Here is a 14,629-nt window from a genome sequence, read left to right on the forward strand (position 1 = left end):
AGATTAGCTCCCAATTTCTACAGCTTCAAGCGCAAACTAAAGACACATCTTTTCAGACAAGCCTATCACAATTCCATACCTCCCAACCGTCCTGGATTTCGTGGGACATTCATGGATTTGGTGTTCTGTCCCGCTGTCCTGGTCGGCATGTCCCGGTTTCAACTCAAGGACGCCAATGAGTTGATTACATAGGCGATTAAAGCAGGAGCTGTCACAACTCAGTTCCTGCTTTAACGCTGCGCTCCAGCTTCTGCATGTGTAGGCGTAGTGTGATGATGTCACATCGCTACTACAACTCTGTGAGTGAGTGAGACTGCGGAGAGAGTGGCGGGGGAGCGTTGGAAGGTTGAGTATAAGTGGGTTTTTTTCTGTTAAACATTAAGGTGGAACATAATGAAGGGGGCCTATGAAACTGGGGGCAGAGATTGGGAGACATGACACTGGGGCAGATGAAGTGGGGGGGAGAATGGCATGAAACTGTGAAACTGTGGGGGGACATGAAATTGAGGGCAGAGATGGGGGGACATGATACTGGGGACAGAGATGGAGGGGGGACATGAAATTGTGGACAGAGATGGAGGGGGGACATGATACTGGGGACAGAGATGGGAGAGAGACATGAAACTGGGGGCAGAGATGGAGGGACATGATACTGGGGACAGAGATGGAGGGGGGATATGAAACTGGGGGAAGAGATGGGGGGACATGAAACTGGGGGCTGATGGAAGGGTGACATGAAACTGGGAGCAGAGATGGAGGTGACATGTTACTGGGGGCAGTGATGGAGGGGGGACATGAAACTGGGGACAGAGATGGAGGGGGGAATATAATTTACGGGTGACTCTAGGAGGATTATACTGTGTGGGAGCACATGAAAAATGAATGAGAATGGGCGGAGTCAACATAAGTGGGCGGAGCTAAAACTTGCAACGGTGCGCACGCCGCACATTTTGTCCCTCTTTCTGCTCTTCAAAAGTTGGGAGGTATGCGATTCCTATTGTAAACCCTTCCGTACCGTAATTAGAATCCCTAAAGCGAACCCCTCTCTGTTACCGCTCCCACTTTACCCCACATGATATAATGCCATTTCAGACTAAGGGCTCGTTCACATCTGCGCCCGGGACTCCGTTCTGCAGGTTTCCGTTTCCTGCACAAAACAGAGGCAGGAGACGGAAACCTGCAGGCATTTTTCAAACCCATTCATTTGAAAGGGTTTGAAAAGTGTCCGGCTGTGAGCGCTGGTGAGCGTTTTATGCGTTCCGCGGCGAAACTGTTTTTTTTTTTAACTGGACACAGAGTCGGACATGAAGGACTTTGTGTCCAGTTTAAAAAAAAAACGGTTTCACCGCAGAGAGCATAAAATGCTCACCGGCGCTCATGTCTGGACACTGTCTGATATGGAGACCCGAACGCTGGTGTGAACCCAGCGTAACTTTATATGTTCTCCAACTGTATCAGTGCCAGTTTTTGTCCCTTAGTCATTACAAATGATGCCAAAACTAATGCGAAAATGCATCAGTCATCAGTAGGCTTTTTTTAAACAAATGACTACTCCAAAACCACAAGTGTTCTCAGATTTTACCATGATGGTCCCTGAGACATGATGGGCTGCCAGTGCTTGTGAAGGTCTGTTAAGTGGGGTCCGCCATCAAGTAAAGGTTTGAACTGACCACATCCAATATTTATGGTATTTTTCAGATAAAAAGACGCATCTGACTACAAAACATACCCCAGGGTTAGACAATAAAAATTAGGATTAGGCAGGGGGTGACCAATGTGGCATTATACTGTATGTGTGTGGGGGAGCTAACATGCATTACACTGTATGCGGAGCAAATAACATGGCATTATACGGTACGGGAGCCATTAAATATGTCATTATACGTTGCAGGGGCCTTAACGTGGCATTATACTGTGCAGGGGCCTTAACGTGGCATTATACTGTGCAGGGGTGATTAACATGGAATTATACTGTGCGTGGATGTGCATTAATGTGGCAATAATACTGTGCAGGGGTACTAATGAGGCATTAGTGTGCCTTCTCAGTATGCTCCTTAGTATCGCTTAGTTCTTCATTAGTGCCCCCCTTTATAATTTATTTTAACAGTGACCAAGAACATCCACCTCCTGCCTGCTGTCCCCATGTCCTGTGACCCGGACGGCTGCCTAAGCTGTCCGGGTCTTGACCGGGCGTGTGGCTCCCCCTCCCTCCTCTCTTTTCCCCTCCCGGCGGCTGTTGCTGACCGGGGCGGGGTTTTCGGAGGAGGCGGGGTTACGCATCCAATGTAACTTCCGGCGCTGGGCGGGGACTTCCTTTCGGATCCCCGCCAGCGTCGGAGCAGGACGTGTTTTCCTGCAGCGCCGATGGACCCGACAGCTCGTCAACAGTAGCTCATGGAGCTGCTGCAACAGCGGGTAAGGGACGAGGGGACGGCGTGGTTGGAGACGCTGCTCACTGCGAGCGGCGGCTCCAGCCTGCCTCCCGCTCCACCGATGCCGCAGCGTGAGGCCTCTACCCGGCCTAGCAGGACGGCGAGGCCTCCCGTGCGGCTGTCCCCTGATGCGGCTCCCAGTAGCCGGAGCAGGGCTCCGGCGCGGGGGGTCGCCCGCTCAGTATCGCGTGCCGCCCGGGCTCCTGCGCGCACCGGGCGGCGCGCAGCTTCCCTGTCTGGGGGTGCGGGCACCCGGACTCGCGGGCGCCGCCCCCCGGTCTCCGTTATGGCAGCCAGTGCGGGGGGGGGGTCTCCAGTGGCAGTGGCCCTTCGGTCGCTAGGCCGGCGATGGGCCCCCCGCCCCCCTCCCAGCATGTTTCAGGGAGTGCTCCCCCTATGGAAGCCTCCCAACAGGCCTTAGTTGTAGCGCCCCCTGTGGGGCCTAGTGCATCTGCGGCTGCGGTTCCTCCTGGGGCACCCCCACCTCCGCCGGGTAGATTGGCGCGGTGGTTTGGGAGGGCGACTACCGCCCCTGCGGGGGTAGACAGTGCTGCACCAGCCCAGGATACGGCGGCTGGCACTTTAGCTCATGTGTCTGCGCTGGCTCCGTTGCCGGCCGCAGCCTCCCCAGTGTTGTTTCAGGAGAGCGAAGAGGAGTTCTTTGATGTAGAGTATGTGCCTGGAACTCCTCATGTTTTGCCACCTGGTCACTCCCGTTCCCTGTCTAGTCACGCGCCGGGGTCTGGGGCCCGCTCCTACAGGAGTATTGGGCCGGAGGATGATGTGTCGATGCGTTCTGGGCGGTCTCGGCGGTATCGTAGTCGTTCTAGGTCGCGAAGTCGCCGGAGGCGACGTGGGTCTCGCTATAGCCGGCGTCGGTCGGAGTCTCGTTCGTCCTCCTCCTCACGTGATTCCCGTAGGTCCCGGCGTTCGCATTATAGCAGGAGTTCCAGGAGGCGGAGTGGGAGGAGAGAATACGGTTCCGCCCAGGGCGTTCCAGTCGTGCCTGCTGTTGTGGTTCCTGAACCTCCTCCTGTTGTGGCTCCGTTGCCTCCACCCCTGGTCGCTTCGTCGCAGATCCCAGTGATTCCGGCTGGTGAGTTGTCCTGTTCACAGGCTTGGTCTTCACAAACACCACCGGCTGGTGGTGATGTATTGGATGTGTTAAAAGCAATGGTTAGTCAGTTGGAAGGTAGGGGGCAGTCACTTGCTTCTCCAGGGGCAACTAGTGCACAGCCTGAGCCGGTTCCCCCTCCTTCCGGTTTGAGGTTCCGTGATTCTTATTTTTGCGCGGTGGCTCCGTTGGGTACCCATGTCCCAGCCGAGCTTCGCCACAAGATCACGGCTAATGAGTATATTGACATCTGGCTCTTGTTGTCCCCCGATCAGATGACAGTAGAGAGAGGGTTTGGTCGGGGTGAAGATAAGAAGCCCAAAGTAGCCAAGACGTTTTCTAATTGGTTACAAGCTTTTGCTATTTATGCTTGTATATTGTGTCAGTCAGCACCATCTTTGGCGGCTGATCTTTTCGTGTATTTGGAAACTATCTTTACTGCTCACAAGCTCTATGGTGGAACGGCATGGTGGAGATACGACGAGGAGTTCCGGCGTAGGTTGGCGCTTCAGCCGGAAGTTGGTTGGGCCTCTAAGGCTACCGACATTTGGATTCAGCTGATGCTCTCGCCGAAGCCGGTTTCTTCTCCCTTTCCATCCGCGGCCGCTGGGGGAGCTGGTTCTCCCTCCGCGGCCGTTCGCAGGCCAGGTGCCTGCTGGATGTTTAATGAAGGACACTCGTTTCTTCACCTCATGCCGTTTCAAGCATGAATGTTCGATTTGCGGAGGAGCACATTCCGCTCTGCGATGCGCCAAGCGCGGCAGAGCCGCCAAATCTGGTGCGGGTAAACCCGAGGACGCCGGTGAGCGCAGTAAGGATGCGCCCCTGGCTCGACAGGTACCCCAGGAGACAGGAAGCAGACCTACTGTTTAATGGTTTTATGTTCGGTTTCTATATACCTCACGTTCCTAGTTGTTCTGTTATGTTTACTGATAATCTACGGTCTGTTCAGAAAGATTTAGTTGTGGCTCAGGCCAAAATTGATAAAGAAGTTGAGTTGGGCCGTTTAGCCGGTCCGTTTGCACAACCCCCTTTTCCAAATTTTAGGGTGTCCCCGCTGGGTTTGGTCCCGAAGAAGGAGGCCGGCAAATACAGATTGATACATCACTTGTCCTTTCCTCCGGGTGAATCCGTGAATGATGGTATCCCGAAGGAGGAGACGGTGGTGTCCTATGTTTCTTTTGATAAAGCGGTCTCTTTGGTGGTCAATGCTGGCAGGGGTGCTCTCATGGCGAAATCGGATATCGAATCTGCGTTTCGCCTGTTGCCGGTACATCCCGATTGTTATCATCTTTTGGGTTGTCAGTTTGGGGGTTCCTTTTACTATGATATGTGTTTACCGATGGGGTGCTCCATCTCTTGCCGGTATTTTGAGTTGTTTAGCACGTTTTTAGAGTGGGTGGTACGGCAGGAGACGGGGTCTCAATCGGTAATTCACTATTTGGACGACTTTCTTTTTGTTGGTCCTGCTTCTTCTCGTCTGTGTGAATACTTGCTTAATACGTTTCGTTTTTTCACAGGTTATTTTGGTGTTCCCCTCGCGCTTGACAAGACTGAGGGTCCGGTTTCGTCACTCTCCTTCTTGGGTATACTCATTGACTCGGACCGTATGATCCTTCAGCTCCCGCAGGACAAGTTGTCTCGCCTCCGTGCGGATGTAGATTTTTGCCTGTCGGCTCGCAAGGTCCAGCTGTCCCGTTTGCAGTCGTTGCTGGGGCAGCTGGCCTTTGTGTGTAGGATTTTTCCTATGGGGCGTGTTTTTTCTCGCCGCCTGTCTATGGCTACGGCTGGAGTCCGCATGCCGCATCATTATGTGCGGATAACGAGCGTCCTGCGGGAGGACTTGAAGGTTTGGAAGTCCTTTCTCTTAGATTATACTGGCGTTTCTTGTTTCCCCGAGAAGGAGTTGTGCAATTCCGACTTTCAGCTTTTCACTGATGCTGCGGGTTCGTCTGGTTATGGAGCCGTTTTTGGTTCCCGCTGGTCCGCTGCTCCATGGCCTCAAAGCTGGTTGTCCGCTGGTTTTACCCGTAATCTCACTTTGTTGGAGCTGTTTCCTATTGTAGTGGCTTTGGAGTTATGGGGCGCGGACATGGCGAACCAGCGGGTTTTGTTTTGGTGTGACAATGAGAGTGTGGTATCTGTGATAAATAGCCTCTCTTCAAGCTCTTTGCCTGTTTTAGCTTTGCTTCGGCGTTTAGTCTTGAAATGTTTACAGTTTAATTTGGTTTTCAGGGCTCGCCATGTCCCGGGTGTTGATAATCCTGTTGCTGATTCTCTTTCTCGTTTTCAGTGGGAGCGCTTCAGAGACATGCACCCGAGAGCGGATTTGGTGGGCTGCCCGTGCCCTCCTTCGCTGTGGGACCTGGTTCTGCGGTCTTGAGCCCGTTATTGCAAGATGCTGTTACGCCGGCGACGTGGGCAGCGCATGGTCCATATCCAGTGGTTTGGATTCTAGGCCACTCGTACATCTATTGGGCGGCGCGGCGCGCTGCCATCCGGCCTGGAGGTTTGCAGCTTGGTTTTCAAGAAGCGGAGCTGCGCTGGCATGGAGTCAGAGGGATGAGTTGGTCGGAAATGTTGCCTCAGGTTGTCGAAATTGGAAGGACCTCCCAGGCCCCAGTGGTGCTGGTGTTTCATGCCGGGGGCAACGATTTGGGCGTGATACGCTTGTCCGAATTGATTTCGTTGATCAGATCTGATATTGACCGCTTTCCTGCCTTTTTTCAGGATGTTGTTATTGTATGGTCCGAAATTGTTCCTCGGGCCAGATGGCGTGATGCTCGAGACCCAGCAGCTTTGGAGCGTGCAAGGCGCCTGCTCAATTTGCGTGTTTCGCGCCACGTGCGCTCCCGATCGGGAGTCGTGGTTCGGCACAGGCAGCTTGAGGGTGATAACAGGGCGCTGCTCCGGAGGGATGGTGTCCATCTGTCTGACATTGGCCTAGACATTTTCTTGTCTGGGCTTCAGGATGGCATCGAGCGTGCGCTCTTTATGCTCTTGGAGGGGGGTCGGACCCCTTTGTAGGTTTACGTCGGGGTCCGGTGGCGGGACCTTGCGCCTTTCCCCTCCCTTCCCCCTTCTGGTCATCGGTGGTAGAAGATGGAGCGCGTCACCCGTTGAACATCATACACATGCACACCGCAGGTGGTGGCGGGGCATTCCGGTGACGCGCTTGGTCCAAGAGTAAAGGGGAGGGGGATAGCAGGGCCTGCCGATATGTTTATAGTTTAATAAAGCTGTGGCCGACCCCCACTACTTTACCATCCAAGAGCGTGTCAGAGTTTTTATTGTATGTTGGGGTTAACAGCCGTGGGAGGAGGTTCCCCTTTTGTTGTTGTACCACATTCCGCCTGGTCTCATCCCTTTTAATAACAGATCACTGTGTGCTAGTTGTTTTCAATGATCTGTATGACCAATTCATTAAAGGTGTTGTCCAGGAAAAGAGTTTTTTCTCTGGAGGCCAGGGAAGACGAACCCCCACCCCCCAAAAACAAAATAATAAAAAAAATAAATAAATAAAAAAATAGCACCTTCCCCTGGTACTCTGGTGTCCCAGGCCGCTGTCCAGTGACTGGCCTCAGCGGTCATGTGCGGCAGGGACTACCACTGGAACACACCCTGGGTGCTGCGGAGACACCGCAGTACCGGGGATGGGTGACTGTTTCTTTTTTTTTTTTTTTTTCACCTTACCCTGCCTCCAGAGAATTTTTTTGTCACTGGATAATCTCTTTAAGTAATAGAACATTCCATATCCTTGTCTGTTTTCATGGATCCTTCACTTGAAACAAGTCTATGATGGATCTGTGAAAAGGGTTAGACGCAGGTGTACACTCGGCTGTGAATAGTAGTTTTTCACGGCACATTTGTGTGCGTAGTATGTGCGAGAGTGTGCTGTGAATAGAGGAAGGCAGGGAATATATTTCCAGGTGGTTCCACTAGTGAGTCACTACAAGGAGACATCAGCGTCTGTGGTTACCTTTCTCCTGCAAACAAGACACGCTCTGAGCCCAGAACAAAGGAACGGAGACATTTCAGTTCCAGCTCTTCAGTGTGCTCTTACTTCTAGTTAAAGGGGTTTTATATTTAGTAAATGTATCTCCTATCCACGGGACAGACAGATTGACAAAGAGCGGTCGAGCACAGCACTACAATATCTTTGACATGAACCTAGAAAGAAATCGAGGAGCAGTGCGGCAGGGGTGACTGCTAGTCCATACAAAGGTCTGGACTCAGGACCACCCAATCTCATGATCAGACACTTATTCCATATCCTGTATCCTACCAGGTTTGGGATCGCTAAACAACAAGTATATCATTATTCAGCTGGGACAATATCATTCCCATCCATCAATCCGTTTTAGGAACATCAAACCAATCACAGATGAGTTTTGGACTCCGGTAGCACCAGAATCTGGTGAAGGAACCATTACTCACCTACTAGGTGACTTCCTATCACTGTGATACTACGACATAAGCGGGAATGGAATGGCGCCATTGGACTGGAAGGACGTTTACTAGATAAGTAGTGTTTTTGTCTTTCATTAACAGTTTTCTGAGAATGGGTATTTTTTTTTTATAGGAGTCAGACAACCCCTTTGAGCAAGCCCTGTCAGCCATCGTGAGGGCATCCTGACCGTTGAGGATTTGTGGTATGGCGCACAGTCCTCATGAGCCCAGCAATCCACCTTACATTTATTTTCATTTCCTTATAGGGGTTTCCAGGACCTGTACGTAATTGATACTGATATCCTATACAAAGGATATCAGTATCAGATCGGCCGGGGTCCCATGTTGTCCCAATCTGGAGTTTCTGTCACTGGAAGCCGTATACTAGGTATACAGCTGGATGCAGCCCTGCTCCTATTTAATGAATCTGACATCAGGATCCCATCACAATTAGGTGGTTTAACCACTGGTAGCCATACACTAGGTACACTACCGGTCAAAAGTTTGGGGTTATCCAGACAATTTTGTGTTTTCCATGAAAACTTACACTTTTAGTTATCAAATGAGTTGCAAAATGAATAGACAATATAGTCAAGACATTGACAAGGTTAGAAATAAGGATTTTATATTTGAAATAATGATTTTCTCCTTCACACATTACTTTCGTCACAGAATGCTCCATTTGCAGCAATTCCAGCCTTGCAGACCTTTGGCATTCTAGCTGTTAATTTTCTGAGGCAATCTGGAGAAATTTCCTCCCAAGCTTCCAGAAGCCCCTCCCACAACTTGGAATGGTTTGATGGACACTTTTTGCGCACCATATGGTCAAACTGCTCCCACAAAAGCTCAATGGGGTTGAGATCTGGCGACTGCGCTGGCCACTCCATTACAGATAGACTACGAGCTGCCTGCTGCATAATTTGGAGGTGGCTTTGGGTCATTGTCCTGTTGTAACATGAAAATGGCTCCAGTCAAGCGCTGTCCACAGTGTATGGCATGGCGTTTCAAAATGGAGTGATAGCCTTTAGAGTTGAGCGAGTACTGTTCGGATCAGCCGATCCGAACAGCACGCACGCATTGAAATGAATGGAAGCACCTGGTACTTCCGGTTTGACGGCAGCCGGCCGCTTAACCCGCCGCGTGCCGGCTGCGTGCATTGATTTCAATGCGTGCATGCTGTTCCGATCGCCTGATCCGAACAGTACTCGCTCATCTCTAATAGCCTTCCTTATTCAAAATCCCTTCTACCTTGTACAAATCTCCCACTTTACCAGCTTTACCAAAGCATCCCCAGACCATCACATTCCCTCCACCATGCTTGTCAGATGGCGTCAGGCTCTTCCAGCATCTTTTCAGTTGTTCTGCGTCTCACAAATGTTCTTCCGTGTGATCCAAACATCTCAAATTTCGATTTGTCTGTCCATAACACTTTTCTCCAATCTTCCTCTGGCTAATGTCTGTGTTCTTTTGCCATATTAATCTTTCCCTTTTATTAGCCAGTCTCAGATACGGCTTTTCTTTGCCACTCTGCCCTGAAGGCCAGCATCCCGGAGTCGCCTCTTCACTGTAGACGATGACACTGGCGTTTTGCGGGTACTACTTAATGAAGCTACCAGTTGAGGACCTGTGAGGCGTCGATTTCTCAAACTAGAGACTCTAATGTACTTGTCTTGTTGCCCAGTTGTGCAGCGGGGCCTCCCACTTCTCTTTCTACTCTGGTTAGAGTCTGTTTGTCCTCTGAAGGGAGTAGTACACACCATTATAGGAAATCTTCAGTTTCTTGGCAATTTCTCGAATGGAATAGCCTTTCTAAGAACAAGAATAGACTGTCGAGTTCAACATGGAAGTTCTCTTTTTATGGCCATTTTGAGAGTTTAATAGAACCAACAAATGTAATGCTCCAGATTCTCAACTAGCTCAAAGGAAGGTCAGTTTTACAGCTTCTCTAACCAGCAAAACTGTTTTCAGCGGTGCTACACATACTTGTACAAGGGCTTTCAAGGTTTTTCTAAACATACACTGGAGTGATGGTTGCTGGAAGTGGACCTCTATACACCTTTGTAGATATTGCATTAAAAAACAGATGTTTGAAGCTAGAATAGTCATTTACCACATTAACAATGTGCAGAGTGTATTTCTGATTCATTTTTTTCATTGAAAAAAATTGTGCTTTTCTTTCAAAAATAAGGAAATTTTTAAGTGACCCTAAACTTTTGAACGGTAGTGTATATGGCTGGAAGCAGCCCTGCTCCTATTCAATGAATGGGAACAGAGCTGCAGTTCTAGGTACCACCACTACACTATACGGATCAGAAGCTGTATACGGTGTATAGCGCTCCGTATACTGTAGTGGTGAGTCCTGGAACTGCAGCCCCTCTCCCATTCACTTCAGTCTAAGACTTGTTAGAGGTCCAGCTGTGATTTCCTTATTGTGGTCAGGTTATCTTCTCATGCATGTCGTGTGCCTGCCTTATAACCTGGCAACAATAAGGAAAGCATGGCAATCATATTTCTGAGAAATTATTGTAAGGACAGAAGAGGATGAGTCAAAGAATTACTGAAGATTTTATTATCTGCAGATAATGCCTTGTGAGACTGAACTTTTAGTATTACAGACAAGGGACAGTGTCACGCACAGTGCAGCTGTGAGGAGTCCTGCAATAGTTCCTATCAGCAAATACTTCACTGACAGGTGCAGACCAGTGGCCATAAAATAGTACAAGTGTGGTCACATTGTCACCCTAGTGTACGGTGTGATCTGTACTTGATGCATAACAGACCTCATTGCAACGTAAGTACAGGGAACAGTGGAGAAGATTTATTAAGAATTCTGTTTCCTGCGCCAGTCTTACTAATTCCCCCTGCTGGTACAAGATGTGCCAGGGTTATTAAGGGGCACTGATCTCTTAGTAATTCTGGATGATCTCGGGAGATCACTTGTGCCAGAAATGAAGTGATAGCTAGGTACTGGTGTAGATTTTATGTTTAACTCATGACAGCTTTATTACAAAAGTGGCAAGTGAATTAGAAAAAGGACAAGGTGGTGCACCAGAAAACTGGTATTATAACTTTGATGTGCATTGCACCTAAGTATCTAAGCCAATCATGTGTGATACAGTGTGAGTCTACAGAGATATGGACCATGCTGGTATAACCTGGGCATCTTCTGTATATAATTATATATGTACAGCTGGTATAAGATATACACATTCTTGTATACAGTGATATGGACCGTGCTGGTATAACCTGGGCATCTTCTGTATATAATTATATATGTACAGCTGGTATAAGTTATATATCTTCTTGAATATAGAGATATTGACCGTGCTGGTATAACCTGGGTCTCTTCTGTATATAGTTATATATGTACAGGTGGCATGCGTTCTTGTATACAGTGATATGAACCATGCTGATATAACCTGGGCATCTCCTGTATATAGTGTCAGGGTCTGGGGTTGCTAGGTGGGGTGGCATAGACACACAAGTCCAGTTTATTTAGTCCAAAACAAAGGTAGAGTTTTATTTTCACTCAAAAATATAGGACAGCAACAAAAGGAAACAATACAAAAACAAATACCTGCCCGGCTAGGCTCTAACTAAACATAGAATAGGTCACCTCACCTAGAGTAACAGAAATCGAAAGCCAGTAAAATCATTCATGACACAGCTCCAAAAATATGACCTCTCTGTCAGTTCTCCAGCCAAGCTCTGCCTCTGTATGCTGCTGGAGCTGGCTTCTTAAGCCTCCTTGATCAGCAGACTCTCTGCAGCTGAGTCGCTGCCGGAACATCCCCAAAGTGTGGACTGGAGGGGGGTGGAATGACAGGTCCCACTACCAACCTACCTGCCATTCCTAAAAATCCTGCCCGATACTGAGCATCTACCAAAATGCTCAGCAGACGAAAGTTGTCTGCTGAGAACAAACATTCCTTCTGGAGTTTTGTCATCTCACCCACCTGAGTAGTCTGGGTGAGATGTACACTCCCTCCATTACCTGACACCAGCCATCGGCTTACAATAGTTTTATATATATATATATATATATATATATATATATATATATATATATATATATATACAGGTGTCATGTGTTCTTGTATACAGTGATATGGACTATGTTTTTATAACCAGGGCATCTTCTAATATGTACAGCTTGTATATTATTTTTATGCTATTGTGTATAGAGTTTGTTTCCGGAAACGTGTTTGTTTTTTTGCCTCTCTCTCTATTCACCGGCAGGGTCATGTGAGGGAGCCCGCAGTCATGTGACACATGCCTATCATCTCAATGCTATTCTGTCACCTTCAGTCTAAATGCACTTTGGGGCAGCTAAAAATAAACTTCTCGCCCAACCTGACAAGTGATACTGCAATTATTATGAACAGGGAAGCGGCATGGAGGGCGGACGCCTGGCCTTATTATATGAATCACTGTGTGCGTGCCACCGAGCGCTGACTCAGTTCATTCACATTGTGTACATTGCATTATGAGAATGACATAAAACAACAAGCAAACTAATATCTCCTAAAGCACATAACCCTGTTAACTCCTTATGAGACAACTTGATAGGCAAATGTGAAAATGCAAGAAAATTTTATTTATTATCAGACTTTACAAAGAGTAAAATATATTTTATTTTGTGAGGTGCATTTCTATGGAAAACTTTTATTCTATTTCATTCTAAAACCGAGCTGCTGGAAAAGGGAGCTTTATGTCCTCTCTTCATTATTATGAGGTTCTGCAGCAGTTGGGGCATACTCTAGTGTTCTACAGCAGCTAGGAGTATATTATGAGGTTCTGCAGCAGCTGGGATGTGTATTACAGGTAGAGATGAGCGAACTGGTTCATAACAAGCTGGATTCAATACAAGTTTACGCAAAATGTTTGGATTGACCAATCCACAAACTATGGAAGTTTTCCATCTATGAATCATTAGTATACTTTGGGTTCTTTTCAGATCCCAGGTTATGATAAGTGGTAGCTCAGGGAAGGTGTGGGCGCCCGGGTGACGATGGGCTATGTGGTCAGTGTTCATGTGAGCCATGCTGATGTCATGATGTCTGAATTAAAGCACCCTGACGAAAGCACACCCTGGCCCACATGACCATTGAGACCCAACCACATTCCTGGAAGACGACTGAAGAGAACCTCGAGGAAGCCCCGGACAGTGCGAGGGAGTCCAGGAGAGATGAGAGAAGGTGAGTATAAGTGTGTACAGTGAGGTTCTGCAGCATCTCAGGTGTGTGTTATGAGATACTGCTGCAACTGAAGTATGTATTATGATGATGTGCTGTAGTATCCTGAGATTTGCATTATGAGTTTCTACTGTATGTAAGATGTGCATTATGCGGTTTGGCTATATCTGAGGTGTGCGATATGACGTACTGCAGACGAACGTCATAACGTTGGCAGACAAAAAAGTTCTACTTGTACAACTTTTATCATTTGGCGGTTCACATCTGCGTTGGTATTCCGTCTGGGGGAGTCAATATGAGGACCCCCCGAAAGGAATACCGAACGCAACTACAAGCAGTGTGCGAGTGAAAGCACACGGACCCCATAGACTATAATGGGGTCCATGTGCTTGCCGCCAGATCTTGCGGAGAGGAAATTGTTGGCATGGCTTATCAGACCTAAATTCGCAGATTTTGTCCCCCTTTCACTCCTGAACATCGGGAGGTGTACATGTGATATTACTGCGATTGTTAGTCATGTTTTGTGACATCACTGAACATACTAGACTTATTTTGTTATAGTAATTATGCCACTATTGTGAAATCACGGTGTTCACTACTGTACTTTGATATCACTCTTTTTATTTTTCTTGTACTGTGACATCACTGTGTTTATTATCCCTGTACTGTGACATCACTGTGTGTATTATCCCTGTACTGTGACATCACTGTGTGTATTATCCCTGTACTGTGACATCACTGTGTGTATTATCCCTGTACTGTGACATCACCGTGTGTATTATCCCTGTACTGTGACATCACTGTGTATATTCTCCTTGCACTGTGACAACACTGTGTGTATTATCCTGTACTGTGACATCACTGTGTATATTATCCCTGTACTGTGACATCACTCTGTGTATTATCCCTGTACTGTGACATCACTGTGTGTATTCTCAATCTCAATGGGCACTGACTGCTACACTTTCTCTTATAACAAACAACACTTAGCATAAAACATAACTTTTAATGTCAAATATGGTCAGCTAAAATCTTTCAACGGTATAGCTAGGGCTAAAATTAGAATACATATCTCAATAAGAAAAGTAGGGAACACTATAGAGATATAGCTTTTTTGCAATGTTCCTAGATACTGCAGGGTAGTTCAGTTTAGGGGAGTGATAATCACAACTTAACAGGTGACGGTTAGCACTAAATAGGTGCCTAGATGATGATAATCTCACTGATACTGTAGCTGATAACAATGTTGTATAGAGTAAATACCTTCTTCCCCCCTACTGTTTTGATGCTGTTCACACTGCCCTAAAGCGTCCACTTAATAGCAAAGTTAACCTGACACCTAAACATATAACTAGTGTCCCTGTCCATTTGATAAATATGCCATTCTATAGGGTTCACACTAGATATGCTGTAAATAATTAATCTCTCTACGCGTTTCG

Source organism: Leptodactylus fuscus, chromosome 1 (assembly GCF_031893055.1).
Source record: "Leptodactylus fuscus isolate aLepFus1 chromosome 1, aLepFus1.hap2, whole genome shotgun sequence".
NCBI lineage: Eukaryota > Metazoa > Chordata > Amphibia > Anura > Leptodactylidae > Leptodactylus > Leptodactylus fuscus.